The following is a 12339-nucleotide window of genomic DNA, read 5'->3' as shown; positions in this document are numbered from 1 at the left end:
ACAGGCAGCAGCAGTAGAGGTTATAGTTCTCCCCATTGACACCTCCTATAGACAGGCAGCAGCAGCAGTAGAGGTTATAGTTCTCCCCATTGACACCTCCTATAGACAGGCAGCAGCAGTAGAGGTTATAGTTCTCCCCTTTGACACCTCCTATAGACAGGCAGCAGCAGTAGAGGTTATAGTTCTCCCCATTGACACCTCCTATAGACAGGCAGCAGCAGTAGAGGTTATAGTTCTCCCCATTGACACCTCCTATAGACAGGCAGCAGCAGTAGAGGTTATAGTTCTCCCTATTGACACCTCCTATAGACAAGCAGCAGCAGTAGAGGTTATAGTTCTCCCCATTGACACCTCCTATAGACAGGCAGCAGCAGTAGAGGTTATAGTTCTCCCCATTGACACCTCCTATAGACAAGCAGTAGAGGTTATAGTTCTCCCCATTGACACCTCCTATAGACAGGCAGCAGCAGTAGAGGCTATAGTTCTCCCCATTGACACCTCCTATAGACAGGCAGTAGAGGTTATAGTTCTCCCCATTGACACCTCCTATAGACAGGCAGCAGCAGTAGAGGTTATAGTTCTCCCCATTGACACCTCCTATAGACAAGCAGCAGCAGTAGAGGTTATAGTTCTCCCCATTGACACCTCCTATAGACAGGCAGCAGTAGAGGTTATAGTTCTCCCCATTGACACCTCCTATAGACAGGTAGTAGAGGTTATAGTTCTCCCCATTGACACCTCCTATAGACAGGCAGCAGCAGTAGAGGTTATAGTTCTCCCCATTGACACCTCCTATAGACAAGCAGTAGAGGTTATAGTTCTCCCCATTGACACCTCCTATAGACAGGCAGCAGCAGTAGAGGTTATAGTTCTCCCCATTGACACCTCCTATAGACAGGCAGCAGTAGAGGTTATAGTTCTCCCCATTGACACCTCCTATAGACAGGTAGTAGAGGTTATAGTTCTCCCCATTGACACCTCCTATAGACAAGCAGCAGCAGTAGAGGTTATAGTTCTCCCCATTGACACCTCCTATAGACAAGCAGCAGCAGTAGAGGTTATAGTGCTCCCCATTGACACCTCCTATAGACAGGCAGTAGAGGTTATAGTTCTCCCCATTGACACCTCCTATAGACAAGCAGCAGCAGTAGAGGTTATAGTTATCCCCTTTGACACCTCCTATAGACAGGCAGCAGCAGTAGAGGTTATAGTTCTCCCCATTGACACCTCCTATAGACAGGCAGCAGCAGTAGAGGTTATAGTTCTCCCCATTGACACCTCCTATAGACAAGCAGCAGCAGTAGAGGTTATAGTTCTCCCTATTGACACCTCCTATAGACAGGCAGCAGCAGTAGAGGTTATAGTTCTCCCCATTGACACCTCCTATAGACAGGCAGCAGCAACAGTAGAGGTTATAGTTCTCCCCATTGACACCTCCTATAGACAAGCAGCAGCAGTAGAGGTTATAGTTCTCCCCATTGACACCTCCTATAGACAGGCAGTAGAGGTTATAGTTCTCCCCATTGACACCTCCTATAGACAAGCAGCAGCAGTAGAGGTTATAGTTCTCCCCATTGACACCTCCTATAGACAGGCAGCAGCAGTAGAGGTTATAGTTCTCCCCATTGACACCTCCTATAGACAGGCAGCAGCAGTAGAGGTTATAGTTCTCCCCATTGACACCTCCTATAGACAGGCAGCAGTAGAGGTTATAGTTATCCCCATTGACACCTCCTATAGACAGGCAGCAGCAGTAGAGGTTATAGTTCTCCCCATTGACACCTCCTATAGACAAGCAGCAGCAGTAGAGGTTATAGTTCTCCCCATTGACACCTCCTATAGACAGGCAGCAGCAGTAGAGGTTATAGTTCTCCCTATTGACACCTCCTATAGACAAGCAGCAGCAGTAGAGGTTATAGTTCTCCCCATTGACACCTCCTATAGACAGGCAGCAGCAGTAGAGGTTATAGTTCTCCCCATTGACACCTCCTATAGACAAGCAGTAGAGGTTATAGTTCTCCCCATTGACACCTCCTATAGACAGGCAGCAGCAGTAGAGGTTATAGTTCTCCCCATTGACACCTCCTATAGACAGGCAGTAGAGGTTATAGTTCTCCCCATTGACACCTCCTATAGACAGGCAGCAGCAGTAGAGGTTATAGTTCTCCCCATTGACACCTCCTATAGACAGGCAGCAGCAGTAGAGGTTATAGTTCTCCCCATTGACACGTCCTATAGACAGGCAGCAGCAGTAGAGGTTATAGTTCTCCCCATTGACACCTCCTATAGACAGGCAGTAGAGTTATAGTTCTCCCCATTGACACCTCCTATAGACAAGCAGCAGCAGTAGAGGTTATAGTTCTCCCCATTGACACCTCCTATAGACAAGCAGCAGTAGAGGTTATAGTTCTCCCCATTGACACCTCCTATAGACAGGCAGCAGCAGTAGAGGTTATAGTTCTCCCCATTGACATCTCCTATACACAGGCAGTAGAGGTTATAGTTCTCCCCATTGACACCTCCTATAGACAGGCAGCAGCAGTAGAGGTTATAGTTCTCCCCATTGACACCTCCTATAGACAGGCAGCAGCAGTAGAGGTTATAGTTCTCCCCATTGACACCTCCTATAGACAGGCAGTAGAGGTTATAGTTCTCCCCATTGACACCTCCTATAGACAGGCAGCAGCAGTAGAGGTTATAGTTCTCCCCATTGACACCTCCTATAGACAAGCAGCAGCAGTAGAGGTTATAGTTCTCCCCATTGACACCTCCTATAGAGAGGCAGCAGCAGTAGGTTATAGTTCTCCCCATTGACACCTCCTATAGACAGGCAGCAGCAGTAGAGGTTATAGTTCTCCCCATTGACACCTCCTATAGACAAGCAGCAGCAGTAGAGGTTATAGTTCTCCCCATTGACACCTCCTATAGACAGGCACCAGCAGTAGAGGTTATAGTTCTCCCCATTGACACCTCCTATAGACAGGCAGTAGAGGTTATAGTTCTCCCCATTGACACCTCCTATAGACAGGCAGCAGCAGTAGAGGTTATAGTTCTCCCCATTGACACCTCCTATAGACAGGCAGTAGAGGTTATAGTTCTCCCCATTGACACCTCCTATAGACAAGCAGCAGCAGTAGAGGTTATAGTTCTCCCCATTGACACCTCCTATAGACAGGCAGCAGCAGTAGAGGTTATAGTTCTCCCCATTGACACCTCCTATAGACAAGCAGCAGCAGTAGAGGTTATAGTTCTCCCCATTGACACCTCCTATAGACAGGCAGCAGCAGCAGTAGAGGTTATAGTTCTCCCCATTGACACCTCCTATAGACAGGCAGCAGCAGTAGAGGTTATAGTTCTCCCCATTGACACCTCCTATAGACAAGCAGCAGCAGTAGAGGTTATAGTTCTCCCCATTGACACCTCCTATAGACAGGCAGTAGAGGTTATAGTTCTCCCCATTGACACCTCCTATAGACAGGCAGTAGAGGTTATAGTTCTCCCCATTGACACCTCCTATAGGCATGCAGCAGCAGTAGAGGTTATAGTTCTCCCCATTGACACCTCCTATAGACAAGCAGCAGCAGTAGAGGTTATAGTTCTCCCCATTGACACCTCCTATAGACAGGCAGTAGAGGTTATAGTTCTCCCCATTGACACCTCCTATAGACAGGCAGCAGCAGCAGTAGAGGTTATAGTTCTCCCCATTGACACCTCCTATAGACAGGCAGCAGCAGTAGAGGTTATAGTTCTCCCCATTGACACCTCCTATAGACAAGCAGCAGCAGTAGAGGTTATAGTTCTCCCCATTGACACCTCCTATAGACAGGCAGTAGAGGTTATAGTTCTCCCCATTGACACCTCCTATAGACAGGCAGTAGAGGTTATAGTTCTCCCCATTGACACCTCCTATAGGCATGCAGCAGCAGTAGAGGTTATAGTTCTCCCCATTGACACCTCCTATAGACAAGCAGCAGCAGTAGAGGTTATAGTTCTCCCCATTGACACCTCCTATAGACAGGCAGTAGAGGTTATAGTTCTCCCCATTGACACCTCCTATAGACAGGCAGCAGCAGTAGAGGTTATAGTTCTCCCCATTGACACCTCCTATAGACAAGCAGCAGCAGTAGAGGTTATAGTTCTCCCCATTGACACCTCCTATAGACAGGCAGCAGCAGTAGAGGTTATAGTTCTCCCCATTGACACCTCCTATAGACAAGCAGCAGCAGTAGAGGTTATAGTTCTCCCCATTGACACCTCCTATAGACAGGCAGCAGCAGTAGAGGTTATAGTTCTCCCCATTGACACCTCCTATAGACAGGCAGCAGCAGTAGAGGTTATAGTTCTCCCCATTGACACCTCCTATAGACAGGCAGTAGAGGTTATAGTTCTCCCCATTGACACCTCCTATAGACAGGTAGCAGCAGTAGAGTTTATAGTTCTCCCCATTGACACCTCCTATAGACAAGCAGCAGCAGTAGAGGTTATAGTTCTCCCCATTGACACCTCCTATAGACAAGCAGCAGCAGCAGAGGGTATAGTTCTCCCCATTGACACCTCCTATAGACAAGCAGCAGCAGTAGAGGTTATAGTTCTCCCCATTGACACCTCCTATAGACAGGCAGTAGAGGTTATAGTTCTCCCCATTGACACCTCCTATAGACAGGCAGCAGCAGTAGAGGTTATAGTTCTCCCCGTTGACACCTCCTATAGACAGGCAGTAGAGGTTATAGTTCTCCCCATTGACACCTCCTATAGACAGGCAGCAGCAGTAGAGGTTATAGTTCTCCCCATTGACACCTCCTATAGACAAGCAGCAGCAGTAGAGGTTATAGTTCTCCCCATTGACACCTCCTATAGACAGGCAGCAGCAGTAGAGGTTATAGTTCTCCCCATTGACACCTCCTATAGACAAGCAGCAGCAGTAGAGGTTATAGTTCTCCCCATTGACACCTCCTATAGACAGGCAGCAGCAGTAGAGGTTATAGTTCTCCCCATTGACACCTCCTATAGACAGGCAGCAGCAGTAGAGGTTATAGTTCTCCCCATTGACACCTCCTATAGACAGGCAGTAGAGGTTATAGTTCTCCCCATTGACACCTCCTATAGACAGGTAGCAGCAGTAGAGGTTATAGTTCTCCCCATTGACACCTCCTATAGACAAGCAGCAGCAGTAGAGGTTATAGTTCTCCCCATTGACACCTCCTATAGACAAGCAGCAGCAGCAGAGGGTATAGTTCTCCCCATTGACACCTCCTATAGACAAGCAGCAGCAGTAGAGGTTATAGTTCTCCCCATTGACACCTCCTATAGACAGGCAGTAGAGGTTATAGTTCTCCCCATTGACACCTCCTATAGACAGGCAGTAGAGGTTATAGTTCTCCCCATTGACACCTCCTATAGACAAGCAGCAGCAGTAGAGGTTATAGTTCTCCCCATTGACACCTCCTATAGACAGGCAGTAGAGGTTATAGTTCTCCCCATTGACACCTCCTATAGACAGGCAGTAGAGGTTATAGTTCTCCCCATTGACACCTCCTATAGACAGGCAGTAGAGGTTATAGTTCTCCCCATTGACACCTCCTATAGACAGGCAGTAGAGGTTATAGTTCTCCCCATTGACACCTCCTATAGACAGGCAGTAGAGGTTATAGTTCTCCCCATTGACACCTCCTATAGGCATGCAGCAGCAGTAGAGGTTATAGTTCTCCCCATTGACACCTCCTATAGACAGGCAGCAGCAGTAGAGGTTATAGTTCTCCCCATTGACACCTCCTATAGACAGGCAGTAGAGGTTATAGTTCTCCCCATTGACACCTCCTATAGACAGGCAGTAGAGGTTATAGTTCTCCCCATTGACACCTCCTATAGACAAGCAGCAGCAGTAGAGGTTATAGTTCTCCCCATTGACACCTCCTATAGACAGGCAGTAGAGGTTATAGTTCTCCCCATTGACACCTCCTATAGACAGGCAGTAGAGGTTATAGTTCTCCCCATTGACACCTCCTATAGACAGGCAGCAGCAGTAGAGGTTATAGTTCTCCCCATTGACACCTCCTATAGACAGGCAGCAGCAGCAGTAGAGGTTATAGTTCTCCCCATTGACACCTCCTATAGACAGGCAGCAGCAGTAGAGGTTATAGTTCTCCCCATTGACACCTCCTATAGACAGGCAGCAGCAGTAGAGGTTATAGTTCTCCCCATTGACACCTCCTATAGACAGGCAGTAGAGGTTATAGTTCTCCCCATTGACACCTCCTATAGACAGGCAGCAGCAGTAGAGGTTATAGTTCTCCCCATTGACACCTCCTATAGACAAGCAGCAGCAGTAGAGGTTATAGTTCTCCCCATTGACACCTCCTATAAACAGGCAGCAGCAGTAGAGGTTATAGTTCTCCCCATTGACACCTCCTATAGACAGGCAGCAGCAGTAGAGGTTATAGTTCTCCCCATTGACACCTCCTATAGACAGGCAGTAGAGGTTATAGTTCTCCCCATTGACACCTCCTATAGACAGGCAGCAGCAGTAGAGGTTATAGTTCTCCCCATTGACACCTCCTATAGACAGGCAGCAGCAGTAGAGGTTATAGTTCTCCCCATTGACACCTCCTATAGACAAGCAGCAGCAGTAGAGGTTATAGTTCTCCCCATTGACACCTCCTATAGACAGGCAGCAGTAGAGGTTATAGTTCTCCCCATTGACACCTCCTATAGACAGGTAGTAGAGGTTATAGTTCTCCCCATTGACACCTCCTATAGACAAGCAGCAGCAGTAGAGGTTATAGTTCTCCCCATTGACACCTCCTATAGACAAGCAGCAGCAGTAGAGGTTATAGTTCTCCCCATTGACACCTCCTATAGACAGGCAGTAGAGGTTATAGTTCTCCCCATTGACACCTCCTATAGACAAGCAGCAGCAGTAGAGGTTATAGTTCTCCCCTTTGACACCTCCTATAGACAGGCAGCAGCAATAGAGGTTATAGTTCTCCCCATTGACACCTCCTATAGACAGGCAGCAGCAGTAGAGGTTATAGTTCTCCCCATTGACACCTCCTATAGACAAGCAGCAGCAGTAGAGGTTATAGTTCTCCCTATTGACACCTCCTATAGACAGGCAGCAGCAGTAGAGGTTATAGTTCTCCCCATTGACACCTCCTATAGACAGGCAGCAGCAACAGTAGAGGTTATAGTTCTCCCCATTGACACCTCCTATAGACAAGCAGCAGCAGTAGAGGTTATAGTTCTCCCCATTGACACCTCCTATAGACAGGCAGTAGAGGTTATAGTTCTCCCCATTGACACCTCCTATAGACAAGCAGCAGCAGTAGAGGTTATAGTTCTCCCCATTGACACCTCCTATAGACAGGCAGCAGCAGTAGAGGTTATAGTTCTCCCCATTGACACCTCCTATAGACAGGCAGTAGAGGTTATAGTTCTCCCCATTGACACCTCCTATAGACAAGCAGCAGCAGTAGAGTTTATAGTTCTCCCCATTGACACCTCCTATAGACAGGCAGCAGCAGTAGAGGTTATAGTTCTCCCCATTGACACCTCCTATAGACAGGCAGCAGTAGAGGTTATAGTTATCCCAATTGACACCTCCTATAGACAGGCAGCAGCAATAGAGGTTATAGTTCTCCCCATTGACACCTCCTATAGACAAGCAGCAGCAGTAGAGGTTATAGTTCTCCCCATTGACACCTCCTATAGACAGGCAGCAGCAGTAGAGGTTATAGTTCTCCCCATTGACACCTCCTATAGACAAGCAGCAGCAGTAGAGGTTATAGTTCTCCCCATTGACACCTCCTATAGACAGGCAGCAGCAGTAGAGGTTATAGTTCTCCCCATTGACACCTCCTATAGACAAGCAGCAGCAGTAGAGGTTATAGTTCTCCCCATTGACACCTCCTATAGACAGGCAGCAGCAGCAGTAGAGGTTATAGTTCTCCCCATTGACACCTCCTATAGACAAGCAGCAGCAGTAGAGGTTATAGTTCTCCCCATTGACACCTCCTATAGACAGGCAGCAGCAGTAGAGGTTATAGTTCTCCCCATTGACACCTCCTATAGACAAGCAGCAGCAGTAGAGGTTATAGTTCTCCCCATTGACACCTCCTATAGACAGGCAGTAGAGGTTATAGTTCTCCCCATTGACACCTCCTATAGACAGGCAGCAGCAGTAGAGGTTATAGTTCTCCCCATTGACACCTCCTATAGACAGGCAGTAGAGGTTATAGTTCTCCCCATTGACACCTCCTATAGACAAGCAGCAGCAGTAGAGGTTATAGTTCTCCCCATTGACACCTCCTATAGACAGGCAGCAGCAGTAGAGGTTATAGTTCTCCCCATTGACACCTCCTATAGACAGGCAGCAGCAGTAGAGGTTATAGTTCTCCCCATTGACACCTTCTATAGACAAGCAGCAACAGTAGAGGTTATAGTTCTCCCCATTGACACCTCCTATAGACAGGCAGCAGCAGTAGAGGTTATAGTTCTCCCCATTGACACTTCCTATAGACAGGCAGCAGCAGTAGAGGTTATAGTTCTCCCCATTGACACCTCCTATAGACAGGCAGCAGCAGTAGAGGTTATAGTTCTCCCCATTGACACCTCCTATAGACAGGCAGCAGCAGTAGAGGTTATAGTTCTCCCCATTGACAATGGTCTTTGTTTGTTTATTTCCAATCAGGATCTGGTTAATGGAGATGGATAGAAAACTTTACTAGGATTTTACCCTAGCTTCCTCCTCCACTCCACTCTACCCCTTGGGAATGAATACCCCCCCATCAGGCCCTGTCCTGTTAATAATACTAAATGACTTCCTGTCTGTGTCCTCATTACCCGTCATAGTGAGGTGAAATTAGATTACTCTGAGTGTGTGTGTGTGTCTGAACATGCAAGATACAGAGCTCGTCTTTCATTCGGATACTATCCCCCTCTACACACACACACACACACACACACACTCACCTGTTTCCTGTCAGCTGCTGTTTCTAACACAGAGAACTGTCATGATACCATGTATGACTGCCATGACCCAGACACAAATCACTACTCAACCAATCTACTCTGCTATCCCAGACACACACCACTACTCAACCAATCTACTCTGCTATCCCAGACACACACGCATATTGTGGATCGAGAGTTACTTATCTAACAGAACACAGAGGGTGTTCTTTAATGGAAGCCTCTCTAACGTAAACCAGGTAGAGTTTGGCATACCTCAAGGTAGCTCTCGTGGCCCTGCACTGTTCTCTATTTTTACTAATGATATGCCACTAGCTTTTAAACAAAGCCTGTGCGTCTACGTATACTGATGATTCAACATTATACACGTCAGCTACCACAGCAAGTGAAAATCACTGCAACACGTAACAAAGAGCTCCGGTCTGTTTTTAGAATGGGTGGCTAGTAATAAATCCTGTAGGGGGGAATTCCGACCCGAGTTAGGCGCGCGTAAATGGAACATAATTCCCTTTTTATGGACTTTTCTCTCTACGGGTATACTGACCTTGAACTTAGGCATGAGAATGGCATGCTGTTCACGCGCTATTTGTTGGGGGTGGAGATAGAATAAATGAAGGTGTGTCTACAGATACGCCGTATTCTGACCTCGACTTAATTCCCTCATCATTCCGCCACCTTTACGCACAATGAAATGATGAATAAGTTTGAGCAATTGATAAGAGCTAGGAAAACGAGTAAGCCATTTGGATAAGGGGATTGTAAATATAAATGACAGTTGTTTAAAATCTATTTTACCTTATGATCGCTGGAGGAGACAAATGTGAAATCAGTCACATGGCAGCAAACTGAAGCTTATCAACATATTACCTTTTCCACAGTGAAGTTTATGAAATGCCGACGTTATAACAGAGAGCCAACATCAATAACATGCATGTCAATCTCTCCTGGCTCAAAGTAGAGGAGAGATTGACATGCATCACTACTCGTCTTTGTGAGAGGTATTGACGTGTTGAAAGCTCCGAACTGTCTATTCAAACAGCTAACACACAGCTCGATCACCCACGCATACCCCTACAAGACATGCCACCAGGGGTCTCTTCACAGTCCCCGAGTCCAGAACAGACTCTGGGAAATGCACAGTACTACACAGAGCCATGACTACATGGAACTCTATTCCACATCAAGTAACTCACATGAGCAGTAACAGATAAAACACACATACAGAGAACACATATAGCAGCTTACATACACACACATACAGTACACACATACACACACACACACAGTACACACAAACTGTGATGAACACATATTAAGGCTTTCAAACAATTAAAAAAAATACAGAACCAAGTTAATTGCAGGGTTTGCTGAGATTAATCGGAAATTCAGATTTTGCTCAAATTGAGCTGTAATTTACGATTTTTTTTAAATACAAAAAGCATTACAAGAACATTGACGTCTTGATTTTGTCCAAAGTAATGGTTAACAAAATAAGGTAAATTGATTAAACGCACACTTTCTTTAAAGACATACAGTGTACATGCATGCACAATGCTCTCACAGACATAAACACACTCCCCAAATCCGAACCATAACAATCCCTAGGGGGGGAAGACTGACCATAGATCATTGTCAAGGGGCAACGTCCTCCAACTGGCCATAGATCATTGAGGAATGCTGGAATCAAGACGTCTCAGCCACTTTGTGATCAGAGTCCTATAGCTCCCCCTAGTGGATTAACACTTCAACAGCTGGGAAGGAGATCACCATCACCATGAGATGGCACAAGGTCTACACTACATCTTTAAAGGGGCAATCTGCAGTTCAAACAATAACAAAGCGGCCGCCCCACCACTGATTTGGTAAATAGCTGAGGAATGGGTCTGGAGAAATCGAACCACTCTGCAAGGACTGACCATCTATGAGATCACAACTATAGTCATAACCATGTTTACAGTGTTTGTTTACAACTACATTGTTTACAAACAAATGAGTAAAACAAGCTTATATTTGGGTTCTGATGGGGTATGGCTCTTTGAAAACGGCCTCTGTGGCATCAATATGAGTCAGCATTTATTCTAGTGTCAAAATTGACTGCAAAGGTGTAAATAGGATAATTTCGGTCAAACGTCCAAAAGGGAGTTTGGATCTGAGTGCGTCACAATTATGTCAACAAGTTACGCCCCTTTTGCCTGTTAATAACACGTGGTGGCTCTGCATGGCCTGGAGACCTCTCCTTAGGAGGACCAACGGAATGGTCCAAAATGAGCAAACCCCGCCCACCTGGGGCACCAGGTCATGCAAAACGAACTCGCCCACTGGAACCTCTTCACCAGACAAGACGTGTGGTTAGGGCCTGATTCAGACTTAGGGCTTGATTCAGACTTAGGGCCTGATTCAGACTTAGGGCCTGATTCAGACTTAGGGCCTGATTCAGACTTATGCAATTTACCTCTTTCCTATGCATGCTTTTCCTACGCACTTCTCAGTAGTTGGTATTGGTACGATAGGTAGCCTGGTGGGTAGGAGCGTTGGGCCAGTAACCGAAAGGTTGCTGGATCGAATCCCGAGCTGACAAGGTAAAACAAATATGTTGTTCTGCTCCTGAGCAAGGCAGTTAACCCACTGATGACGTGGATGTCAATTAAGGCAGAGGGGTTGGGTTAAATGCGGAAGCAACATTTCAGTTGAATGCATTAAGTTGTACGACTGACTAGGTCTTTCCGTATTCAGACTTACTGTACCTTATGCAGGTGCGTAATGGGCTTCGCAGGTGTGGTTCCATTGTGCACAGAATACATTTCATTTAACCACTGAAAACCCTCCCACCTGCTGGCCAACAGATTTTCTCTGGGAGTTTTCATTCAATAGGGGTTTCAGTACATTTATCTAAAGCCATGCCTTTAAATTTGGTTGACCTTTAATTGGAATTTTCTCGACAGACTCACTAGAATATATGGAGAGAACGGTTCAGAATATTAGGGATCAAATTAAATCAAATCAAATGTTATTTGTCACATGCGCCGAAGACAGTGAAATGCTTACTTACAAGCCCTTAACCAACAATGCAGTTTTAAGAAAAATAAGTGTTAAGAAAGTATTTACTAAAATAAACTGAAGTTTACAAATAAAAATATTACAATAGAAGAAAAATTGAAAAGTAACTAATAATGAAAGAGCAGCAGTAAAAATAACAATAGCGAGGCTATATACAGGGGGTACCGGTACAGAGTCAATGTGAAATAACAGTAGAGAGGCTATATACAGGGGGTACCGGTACAGAGTCAATGTGAAATAACAGTAGAGGCTATATACAGGGGGGTACCGGTACAGAGTCAATGTGAAATAACAGTAGAGAGGCTATATACAGGG

The sequence above is a fragment of the Coregonus lavaretus genome (assembly GCF_964263955.1).
Source record: "Coregonus lavaretus genome assembly, contig: HAP1_SCAFFOLD_5291, whole genome shotgun sequence".
NCBI classification, from domain to species: Eukaryota; Metazoa; Chordata; class Actinopteri; order Salmoniformes; family Salmonidae; genus Coregonus; species Coregonus lavaretus.
The sequence above is the reverse complement of the archived record's forward strand: the minus strand, read 5'-3'. Positions refer to the sequence as shown.